The sequence below is a fragment of the Trachypithecus francoisi genome, unplaced genomic scaffold (genome assembly GCF_009764315.1).
Source record: "Trachypithecus francoisi isolate TF-2019V2 unplaced genomic scaffold, Tfra_2.0 Contig01705, whole genome shotgun sequence".
NCBI classification, from domain to species: Eukaryota; Metazoa; Chordata; class Mammalia; order Primates; family Cercopithecidae; genus Trachypithecus; species Trachypithecus francoisi.
Window position 1 is genome coordinate 1,077,600 of NW_022681450.1, and position 12,944 is coordinate 1,090,543.

Here is a 12,944-nt window from a genome sequence, read left to right on the forward strand (position 1 = left end):
CTTTCCTCCCCTGGATATTAGCAACAATATCAAAGGGGGGTTGTACACTCCCTGGGATATCGAGAGTAATACCACACTTTCCCCCTATGAACAATATCACAGGAAGGGTGTACACCCTCTGAGATATTGGGAGTAATATCATCCTCTCCAGCCTCTGTATATTAGGAATAATATCACAGAGGTAGTGTACACCCCCTGTGATATTGGGGGTAATATCATCCTCTCCACCCCTGGACATTAGGAACTATATTACGGGGGGGGGTGTAAACCCCCTGCGAGTAATATCATTGTGAGTAGTATCATTTTCTTTTCTTTTTTTTTTTGAGATGGAGTCTCGCTCTGTCTCCCAGACTAGAGTGCAGTGGCCTGATCTTGGCTCACTGCAACCTCCACCTCCCAAGCTCAGGAGATTCTCCTGCCTCAGCCTCCTTAGTAGCTGGGACTACAGGTTCATGCCGCCAGGTCCGGCTAATTTTTTGTATTTTTAGTACAAACGGGATTTTGTTATGTTAGCCAGGATGGTCTCGATCTCCTGACCTCATGATCCACCTGCCTCAGCCTCCCAAAGTGCTGGGATTACAGGCATGAGCTACTGCATCCCGCGAGTAGTATCATTTATTTTCTACCCCCCGGATATTAGAAACAATATCAGAGGGGGGTGTACAGCTCCTGTGACATTGGGAGTAATATTATCTTCTCTTCCCCTGGATGTTAGGAACAATATCACAGGGTGTGTACACCCCCTACGATATTGAAAGTAATATCATCATCTCCTTCATTGGAAATTAGGAACAATATCACAGGGGGTGTCTAAACCTTCTGCAATATTGGTAGTAATATCCTCTCCCCCGCTGGATATTAAAAACAATATCACAGGAAAGCTGTACATCTGCTGTGGTATGGAGAATAATATCATCCATCCTCTCTTCCCTTGGATATTATGAACAATATCACAGAAGAATGTACACCCCTTGCAATATTGGGAGTAATATCATCCTCTCCCCTACTGGATATTAGAAAAACAGCACAGATGTGCACACCCCCTATGACTTTGGGAGTAATATCATCCAATTCCTTCTGGATATTAGGAACAATATCACAGGGTGGGGGGTGTAGGCCCCCTGCTATATCGGGAATAACATCATCCTCTTCTCCCGTGGATATTAGAAACAATATCACATGGGCTGTGTAGACCCTCTGTGATACTGGGAGTAATATAATCATCTTCCCACCTGGATATTAGGAACAATATCATAATGGGGGTGTATACCCTTTGCGACATTGGGAGTAGTATCATCCTCTCCCCCCCAGATATTAGGAACAATATTATGGGGGTGGTGTACATCCACTCTGATATTAAGAGTAATCGGCCGGGCGTGGTGGCTCACACCTGTAATCCTAGCACCTGGGGAGGCTGAGGTAGGCAGATTGCCTGAGCTCAGGAGTTTGAGACCAGCCTGGGCAACATCGTGAAACCCTGTCTCTACTAAAATACAAAAAATTAGCCGGTCATGGCGACGTGCGCTTGTAATCCCAGCTACTCAGGAGGCTGAGGCAGGAGAATTGCTTGAACCTGGGAGACGGAAGTTGCAGTGAAGCGAGATCATGCCACTGCACTTCAGCCTGGGAAACAAAGCGAGACTCTGTCTCTTAAAATATAAAAAATTATTTAAAAAAAAAAAAAAGGCTGGGCACGGTGGCTCACGCCTGTAATCCTAGCACTTTGGGAGGCCAAGGCGAGCGGATCATGAGGTCAGAAGATCGAGACCATCCTGGCTAACACGGTGAAATGCCATCTCTATTAAAAATACAAAAAATTGGCCGGGCGCGGTGGCTCAAGCCTGTAATCCCAGCACTTTGGGAGGCCGAGACGGGCGGATCACAAGGTCAGGAGATCGAGACCATCCTGGCTAACACGGTGAAACCCCGTCTCTACCAAAAAATACAAAAAAACTAGCCGGGCGCGGTCGCAGGCGCCTGTAGTCCCAGCTACTTGGGAGGCTGAGGCAGGAGAATGGCATGAACCCGGGAGGCGGTGCTTGCAGTGAGCTGAGATCTGGCCAGTGCACTCCAGCTTGGGTGACAGAGCGAGACTCCGTCTCAAAAAAAAAAAAATACAAAAAATTAACTGGGCGTTGTGGTGGGCACCTGTAGTCCCAGCTACTCAGGAGGCTGAGGCAGGAGAATGGCGTGAACCTGTGAGGTGGAGGTTGCAGTGAGCCAAGACTGTGCCACTGCTCTCCAGACAGGGCCACACAGCAAGACTCTGTCTCAAAAAAAAAAAGAAAAGAGTAATATAATCTTCTCCCTTTCTGGATATTAGGAACGATATCACAGGAGGAGTATAGTACACCCCCTGGGATATTGGGAGTAGTATCATCCTCTTCACCCCTGGATATTAGGAACAACATCACAGGGGGTGTACACTCCCTGCAATATTGGGAGTAATATCATCCTTCTCCTTCTGGTTATTAGGAACAATATCAAGGGGGGGGTGTACACGTTCTGCGATATTGGGAGCAATATTATCTCATCCCCCTCTGGATATTAGAAACAATACCGCATGTATACACCCCCTGTGATATTGGGATAATATCATTATCTCCCCCCATGAATATTAGGAACAATATTATAGCGGTGTTGTACACCCCCTGCGATATTGGAAGTAATATCGTTTCCCCCCCCTAAATATTAGGAACAATATCACAAGGGGGTGTACACCCTTTGTGATATTTGGAGTAATATCAACCCCCCTGGATATTAGGAACAATATTACAAAGGGGGTGTACACTCCCTGCAATATTGGGAGTAATATCATCTTCACCCACCCTGGATATTTAACACACTATTACGGAGCGGGGGAGGTTGTACACCCCCAGCAATATTGGGAATAATATCATTCACTCCCCCCTCCTGAATATTAGGAATAATATCACAGGGATGGTGTACACCACCTGAGATATTGGGAGTAATATCATCCTCTTCCCCCTAGATATTGAAAACAATATCACAGCAGGGTTTACACTCCTACGATATTGGTAGCAATATCATCCTCTCTTCCACCTGATTCTCTGTAGGACATGCACAGGGACTTTGTGAGAACAACAAAGAAAGCCAAGAGGTGAGAACACAAATGTCTGCCTTTAGGAGGATGCCCAGGCTGGTGCTGGGGCTGGCAGCCTAGGAAGGCCATTTGGGTTGACAGCAGCCAGGATCTGTGTGTCCAGTAGAGGGCGACCCTTCACACTGCTGGCTTTGGAAAGACTCCTTCCATTTTACAAAAGTGTAATTAAAACAAGGCTGCCGTTAGGGGTTGCTAAGGTGATGAGCTCTCGCCTCTTCTGGCTTGTGGAGGCTATGACATTCCTTGTCTCATGCCCACATATCGCATTGCCCTTTCTCCCCAAATTCAGGCTCACATCACCTTCTTGTGAACTTAATCTCTCTCTGCCTCCCCTCTTATAAAGACACTTGTAGGCCAGGCGCAGTGGCTCATGCCTGTAATCTCAACACTTTGGGAGGCTGAGGCGGGTAGATCACCTGAGGTCAGGAGTTCAAGACCAGCCTGGCCAACATGGTGAAACCCCATCTCTACTAAAAATACAAAAAATGTAGCTAGATGTGGTGGCAGACGCCTGTAATCCCAGCTACTCAGGAGCCTGAGGCAAGAGAATCACTTGAACCCAGGAGGCAGAGGTTGCAGTGAGCCGAGATGCACCATTGCACTCTAGCCTGGGCAACAAAAGCGAAACTCCATCTCAAAAAATAAATAAATAAATAAATATTTTATAAAAGGACATTTGTGATTCCATTAGGGTCTAGCCAGATAATCCAGGAGAACCTCCCAACCCTGAGATATTTAACCTAGCCAGGCATGGTGTTGCAATCCCAGCACTTTGGGAGGCTGAGCTGGGAAGATCTACTGAGTTCAGTTCAAGATCAGCCTGGGCAACATGGTGATACCCTGTCTCTACTAAAAATACAAAAATTAGCCAGGCATGGTGGCATGAACCTGTAGTCCCAGCTACTCAGGGGGCTGAGGCACAAGAATCGCTTGAACCCGGAAGGTAGAGGTTGCGAGTGGAAATCACCCCACTGCACTCCAACCTGAGCAACAGAGCCAGACTCCATCTCAAAAAACAAAACAAAACCAAAAAAAGGTATTTAACCTTATCACATATGTGAAAGCCCTTTTGTCATAGAAAGTCACTTTCACAGGTCACAAGCTATAATTCCATTTATGTGGGGGCCCTTATTCAGCCCACCGCACAACAGAAACTTCAGAATACTCAGTCTTCATACACAGAAGCATTTGTATAAAAGCCTCCATTTCCTGCCCTGCATACTAGAGCATGGTAAAGTCTTTTCCTCTTAGTCATACCTCCTGCTGCCCCGGAAGTAGATGGGGTTCCTTGCCTCTCCCCAGCTCTGACGTCTGACATTGGTGCCATTTTACCACATCGTACACTCATCGACAGGCCACTGTCAATGTTTACTGTCAGATCGACGTAAATCCCACGTGACTTCTCTTCACGGGTTAATCATAACGTAACTTGGTGTGAAACCAACAGAACCGCTTATTATGTTTTCCATGGATTCATGTATGTCATATATAAAGAACAGGATCATGGAAAGTTTAGCAGAGTTGGGAGCTGATTATTTCACCCAAGAGATAGGAAAATTGCTAGAAGATAAATTAATGGCATATGGAATGATCAAGGCAACTATCTTAAGGCTGATGTTTATGTTTCCAGTCAAGAAGATACTGGTATGTGTACTAAGGAAAACAGCTTCATTGACATGCAACCTGTTGTACATGAGAAAGCATTCTAAAGATGACATACATTTCTTCAAAAAGATTATGGGACACCAACCAAAACAAGTAAGTGTTGCTTAATTTCTATTTATAAATCTAGGATGATCTCTGCATTATAGTAGGGAAATCTTAAAAAACAACATCACATACTAATGGTAAAAAGATGATGCGACATGAAAAAGTAACAGCATGAATACGTCCAATTGCTATTTGTGAATTGAAAAACTAAATTTTAAAACAATTAGCAGATTGTGAATGCATCACTAATGATAAATTCTGTATTTTTTTTTTTTTTTCTGAGACAGAGTCTTGCTCTGTCACCCAGGCTGGAATGCAGTGGCACAATCTCAGCTCACGGCAACCTCTACCTCCCAGGTTCAATCAATTCTCCTACCTCAGCCTCCTGAGTAGCTGAGACTACAGTCATACACCAACAGGCCTGGCTAATTTTTGTATTTTTAGTAGAAACAGGGTTTCACCATATTGTTCAGGCTGGTCTCAAACTCCCGACGTCTGGTGATCCACCCATCTCGGCCTCCCAAAGTGCTGGGATTACAGGCATGAGCCACCGTGCCCAGCCAAATTCTGCAATTCATACCCATCTTTCTGAGACTACATTAAAGTTTTTCTTCCTGAATTGACGATGTTTCTGTGGTCTTACATATCACCGCAGAGCAATTTACATCTATGACTATTACTTTCATCTCACTAACTCCTCCTCCAGTCAAAAAAAAAAAAAAAAAATTGTCTTTAAGCTATGGAAATGAAGTGTTGCTTAGCTGGAGTGATGTTATGTTGTGTTTCTGGGGTGACTTCCTGCTCATGTTGGGGTGAGACTGTGGGCTGTGGGCTGTGGGCTGTGTGCTGAGGAGGAAGTCTCTCAATCTGGAGAGAACCCATTGTTGGGGAGACCTCCACGGGGCTGAGGGGCCATGAGCCTGCCTGGGTTTAGAGCACAGGATTCTGGGGTTGAATCCTAGGAATATTTAAGAACTTCTCGCCTCAGGAGGGGAATATCCCTGGAGAATAAAGACAAACTCTGGGTGTCTTGAGGGGCATATCCTAATTTGAGAGGAATCAAACCAAGGATGGAGTAGCTATGGCCTCCTTAAAGACTGAGGTTGGGGAATAAACAGGATTCACAATGAGTTCATTGAGGAAGAAGCCATGAAGGGACAATTTTTGGTTGGGACAGAGGAAAGCTGAAGCTCTGCAGCTGGGGAGAAAGCCCTGGCAGGGAGAAAGTGACGCTGGAGGGGTCCTGCACACTCTGAGATGCTGGAACTTCTAACCCACTCCAGCACACCCATTTTCTGCAACCTTCTGCATTCTGAGCATTTGAACCCTCATTCCTCACTCCCCTTTTCTTGATTCTTCTGGGCAGCGCATACTCCAAGGTCTTCCAGGCCCTCAATTCCCGACCCCCGCTTCTGCAGTCATGGGGGACTCCAGGCACTGCAAGAATTTGAGTGGGAGCCTTGTTGCCTCTGATTGATTTATTGGATTTTTGGAGCTCCCCACTGTCAAAGTTTAGGGTCCTGGATGCCCGTCCTCCCAAACCTGTCCTTTCCATTCTTGGGGCTAAGCCCTCTCCCACACCTCCTATGCCGTCAGGGCCCTGGATTCCCTCCTCCTTCCCGTCCCCATGCCCAGGCTCCTATTTAGCCTCTTGCTGGGATGTGGTATTTTCATGAACCACCAACTCACTTGGAGTCCTACTAAGGGGCAAGCAGGACTGAAGGAGGTCTTAGAGAGTGATAGTGGAGATTTTGTTTTTCCACAGCACCCCTTATCCACCCCCACGATGCTGCCACGGCCCCACCCAGACCCCTTTTTCAGAGCAAACTGCCCAAATCGCTCCCAGGTCATTGTCGGACAAAGGAAAAGACCAGCCTTCACTTTGGAAACCTCTTTCCCCCATGTCTAATTCCCACCCACGTCGCCCTGCATCTTCCTCCCTTCCCCCAACCCGATGTTCATAACCTTCCTCTGCTCAGACACCACCTCCCACCCTCCTGCTCTCGAACTCCCTTCCTCTTTTGCAGGTTTCCTGCCTTCAGCTCCACTGCTGCCTCTGCAATATATGCGTGCCCTCCACTTCCTCCTCATTCTCACAATATTCTGCCCCTGTGGGATTCTAACCTCCCTCTCCACTGTGTGCCAGCTCATCCGCTGTCCCTGATCTAACCCTTAGATGCTTGAGCCCCAAGATATTTCTGTCTAGAAATCTATGAGCCTGGCTCCCTAAAAAGACAGACAGGGCCGGGCATGGTGATGCACACTTGGAAGGTCGAGGTCAAAGAATCACTTGAGCCCTGGAGGTCAAGGCTGTGATTGTGCCACTGCACTTCAGTCTGGGCAACAGAATAAAACCTTGTCTCAAAAAAAATTTTTTTTAATAAATAAAAATTTTAAAAATAAAGCTCCAGGCCTTCTTCCCATGGCTCTGAGTAGGCTTACAGGGGCCCTCCTTAAAGCCACTTCCTTCTCAGCTGGACCTGGGGAATCCTCCTTTCCCTTAATGAACTCATTTTCACAGGCACTGTGCTCCAGAGCTCTTACTGTCTCCAATCTCCCCTCTGCCCAGCACCCTTTCTCTCCTTGCCCCCACTCTCCACCTCTAACTTGCCACATCCCAGAGACTCTTTGCAGGCTAAAGCAACTCCATCTTGGGTGCTGACCCACCATGTTCACTTTTTTTTTTTTTTTTTGAGACAGAGTCTCACTCTGTTACCCAAACTGGAGTGCAGGGGTGTGATCTCAGCTCACTGCAACCTCTGCCTAACAAGTTCAAGTGTTTCTTCTGCCGCAGCTTCCTGAGTAGCTGGGACTACAGGCACACATCACCACACCCAGCTAAATTTTTTTGTTCTTGTATTTTTAGTAGAGATGGGGTTTCACCATATTAGCCAGGCTGCTCTCGAACTCCTGACCTCATGATCCGCCTGCCTCAGCCTCCCAAAGTGCTGGCATTACAGGCATGAGCCACTGCGCCCAGCCAAGAAGAGGATGCTCTATAGATTTCCCCCACAAGAGATGGCCTTGCAGGGCCATTCCAAAATATGTCAAAGAAATACATTTGGGGATAAAATACTTAGGGCATGTTATCTATTATGTGATGCCATACCAGAGTCAGGTTGGAGTCAGTTATCTTATTGCTACAAAGAGTCTGTTCCGTCAGTCTTGGGATCTCTATTATTCCTTCTTATTTCTTGAGACAAAGGTCTCACTCTGTCACCCAGTCTGGAGTGCAGTGGTGCAATGTCCATTCACTGAAACCTCTGCCTCCTCTGTTCAGGCGATTCTCGTGCCTCAGCCCCCTGAGTAGCTGGGATTACATGTGTGCGCCACCATACCCAGCTAATTTTTGTATTTTTAGTAGAGACAGGGTTTTGCCATGTTGGCCAGGCTGGTCTTGAACTCCTGGCCTCATGTCATCTGCCCACCTCGGCCTCCCAAAGTGCTGGGATTGCAAATGTGAACTACTGTGCCCAGCCAGGAGCTCTGTTTTAATGTTAATGCTGGTCACTTGTGCCTGAACTCCAAAGGGAAGAAATATAATGAGGTGTGTCTGACCTCCTCCCTTCTCATCATGACCTGAATTCGTTTTTCAGGTTTAGGTGGGATCCCCTTGGACAAGAGGGGCTCTATTCGGTTGGTTGGGGGGCTTAGAATTTTACTTTTTGTTTACAATATTTCTCCTGAAAGAGTTAGGGGCTCACAAGGAATTTCCTTGTGAACAACTTATGAGGAAAGCCATCTGGGAAGATATGTGGCCTTCTGTCACTGGGGTATTCTGCTTGACCCCAATGATAAGGCAATGACACAGGGTTGTGAAATTACAGCTATGTGTTTGAGGGGGAAAGGAAAGCAGTATTATGGGACTACGTTCTCAAACTTCACTTGCCCTTAGCCATAGTGAGTTTGGGGCCGGGAGATTCTGTTTTCTTTCACAATGAATAGATACAATTAAATGTATAGAAAGCAAAAAAATAAAAAGATGGGGAATGAGGAAACTCTGATTCCTGGGTGGCCACGTAGTTACCCATGGCACAGAGCTGCAGTTACTGAAGGCAAAGTTTGCAGTGGAATTTAGAAATGGATCCAAATCTTGGAGGAGTCAGTTTACTGGATGCCTAAGAAAACACAAACAAAATAAGAAAAAAGGGTCATATTCAATCCTTATTGTTACCTATCATAGCTAAAGTAAAATTAAAACAGAGTGCTGGCTTCAATCTTGAAGCTACACTAAGCTTAGATTTCAGTGAATGTAAGTCTCAGCCACTAACTCAGAGCCACCTCCCAAGAATGAAATCATGTAGTGACAATAGAAAGTACTTCTGAGAATTGTGGTTACCAAAAACCTAGTAACTGTGGGGGAGGAGCAAAACAAAGTAGAGAAACCAGAGGGTACAGTCTGAAGGAGACTGCTATCATCAGCTTCCAGAGGAGCCTTTACTAAAATGGATGATGAGAGTAACGATGAGAGTAAGTAACTGGGGAGCAGGACTTTTGGTTTCCTTTTCTCTTTTTTTTTTTTTTTGTTCTTTTTTTTTTTGTTTTTTTTTTTTGAGCGGAAGTGTCACTCTTGTCGCCCAGGCTGGAGTGTAATGGCGAGATCTCGCCTCACTGCAACCTCCACCTCCCGGGTTCAAACAATTCTCCTGCCTCAGCCTCCCAAGTAGCTGGGACTATGAGCGCACAACACCACGCCCGGCTAATTTTTGTATTTTTAATATTTTCTGGTGGGGGTCCAGGTTTCTGAAAACAACTCAGAGACATATGTTAAGATGTTATCTTTCTTTAGTTTTCGTAGGAAACCAAATACATTAGGACTCTAATTTCCTTGGCTGTTGTTTTAAGCTACCATTACCTTCTTGTTGATCAAGTTGCTCATATACTTCTCAAGGCTAGCTAGATGCCTGGAATTTCCCTTGAAGGAAGTCAAGATTTTCCTTTATCTCCATACTGGCTGATGGGGACCAAGTAAGCCCGTAAGAGGGGTCCCTGCTCCATCTTAAGGAGCTGCTGGACTCTACAAGTGCCTAATAAACAGCTCTCGCCTGACCGACAAAGAGCTGCTTGCTTTCTGCATGGCAATTCCAAAGTGAACAGACAATATCCTGTTTGGAAGACTGCCACTCTGTTAGAAGCAGCATCAGGAAAACCTTTCTTTTGAGCTATTTATAACTAACAACAATTGACCAAGTATACTTTTGTGAGTGAAATTGACCTTTCTCCCGACAAGAATTCTCCAACATTTGGAAACTATTTGTGAGTATTTTCACTTATGGCAATATAATTATTGGCACAAGCTCAATCAGATTCGGTTTTCTTTCGTAACAGGAACCATTGGAGATGCTCGTTACTCTTTGAAGGCTTACAGCGGAATGAATTCAAATACGACTTATTTGAGGAATTGAAGTTGACTTTATGGAGCTGATAAGAATCTTCTTGGAAAAAAAAAAAGACTGGGTATATTTTCTTTATTTATTTATTTATTTATTTATTTTTATTATACTTTAAGTTCTAGGGTACATGTGCATAATGTGCAGGTTTGTTACATATGTATACTTGTGCCTTGTTGGTGTGCTGCACCCATGGCCAAGAGTAAGCAAGGGCAGAGGGCCTGAGGCCAGACATGAGATGAAGTTAGCCATGCTGGACTTCTCTCATATTCATAATCTTTGCAACAGCAATTTCACCTGTATGAACTGGGTGAATTCCCCCATCCTCCTGAGATCCCCACATAACTTGAGGTTCCTGGGCCTGTCAGAAAGTGACATTCTTTACTTTCCTCAACCCAGTCTTTACTCAAGACTGGGTATATTTTCCATACACTTTCCTTTTAAGGTCCCTTATCTGTGGAAAGTAAAGAATGTCACTTTCTGACAGGCCCAGGAACCTCAAGTTATGTGGGGATCTCAGGAAGATGGGGGAATTCACCCAGTTCATACAGGTGAAATTGCTGTTGCAAAGATTATGAATATGAGAGAAGTCCAGCATGGCTGACTTCATCTCATGTCTGGCCTCAGGCCGGCTGCCCTTGCTTACTCTTGGCCATAGGCCAAGCTAGCCGTGGGAGGAATTTAGTTTATAGTTTAACTTTGAAGCAAGGATGATAATACTGTCTCCCTAAAATGAACCCCTTCCTTGCTCAGGGACTGAAACTACCTTTGTAAGACAAATGAAAGCCCACAAGATTAGGATTATGAGAGGGGCCTGAATTATGCTAAAATGCAGGTGTAGCTGACTGATAACCAGTATTGTCCCACAGCTTGCCTTTCTATAATCTCTTGCTCCTCAGGAGTCACATGGCCAGAGGTCCTGAGATTTCTGGTCCTGTGACCCCCACCCAGAGATGGACTTAGTGCATGAGGACCATTTTCCGCACCCCTATGATTTCATCCTCAAACAATCAGCAGCACCCATTCCCTAGCCCCCTGCCTGCCAAACTATCCATAAAAATCCTGGCCCCTGAGTTATTAGGGAGATTGATTAATAATCCCAGCCCTACCCCTTGGATTGCTCTGATTTAATGAAACCTCTACTGCAATACCATGGACTCAGTGAATTGGTTTTGTCTGTGCAATGGGCAAGAAGAACCCGTTGGGTGGTTATACAGGTACTACAAGCACAGTCTGATGGCAAATTATTGGTTTTGCTTCCTGCCCTTGGTGTTTCTAAACATCTAGTCCAAAATTACTCGTGAAATGTCCAGCAAAGCCAATTTTAAAAGAGGCTATATGGCCAATCACTATTCTTTCTGCACATCATTGCAAATAATCAGGTTACGGCTGGGCACGGTGGCTCACGCCTGCAATCCCAGCACTTTGGGAGGCTGAGGCAGGTGGATCACCTGAGATCAAGAGTTTGAGACCAGCCTGGGCAACATGGTAAAACCCTATCTCTACTAAAAATACAAAATTAACCGGGCATGGTGGCATGCACCTGTAATCCCAGCTACTTGGGAGGCTAAGGGAGGAGAATCACTTGAACCTGGGAGGCAGAGATTGCAGCGAGTTGAGATCACACCACTGCACTCCAGCCTGGGCAGTAGAGTGAGACTCTGTCTCAAACAATAATAATGAGACCAAGTATAATGAGATTAAAATTTATTTTGCAAATAAACTGGTCCTACTATAATTTATCTTTTGTAGACATGTGGAAACTGAAGATAAAAAAATTAGGTTTCAGAAGAAAACTCTAGTACACCTGTTATTAGATTCTAGCCCTAAACATTGTTTTTGAGGTTTTTATTATTTACCTGCAATTTGGACTAAATTCTGAATTATTTCCTGACTACAAGTATCCAAAGAATAAATGGGTTTTCATTTTCTTTATGATAGTTTTAGTTGGCTTCTAATGCAACAACAATTTTTATTGTATCCTATGTGCATTCTATTCCTACTGTTCAAATGATTAACGTTATAGATCTTTCATTGTAGTACTTCTGAATTAACCAAAATCACAGTATTCTGAAGATGATTCTACAAAGCCTGCTGTTTTCCACAAAGCCTGCTGATGATTTCTACAAAGCCTGCTGTATTGTTGCTGTGGCCTCTGCTTTAAAAAGTAGAAAACATATTGATGCAACATGTTCACCCCAGCCTCCTCCCTAAAGGCTCAGGGACCATCGCGGAAGAGGAAGGCGCGTGAGATTGTAAGAGCCAAATTAGGGGGATGGAGTGCGGAGGATAAGGACACTTCATCTTGGTTACTTACCTGCCAAATTGACCTCTGATGAAAGCCAGCTCCAGAAATGTGCCTACAGTTTCTACTTTCACCTAAACCCTGCCCTTAGTCAAATCCTTCTCTTCTTCTAAGCAATCAACTTCAATTCCTTATATAACCCACAGTATAAAAGGGCTTTTATACCATTCTCTCCTATTGCATGTAAGCCTTGGGTCTGGGAGGTAACAGTGTGGGATTCACCATCTCATCTCCTTGCCACCCAAACATGCCTGTTCTTCCTTAAGCAATATTAAATTTTTGTACTTCAGGAATTTGATTTGTCAGCCTCTTTCTTCAGATGCTCAGCTTCGTTGGCCTTTGGGAGTAGTTTTGCATAGGCCTGTTCACAACAGGATGTTCTGGGGGGTTTGGGGGTGTTGTTTTGTTTTGTTTT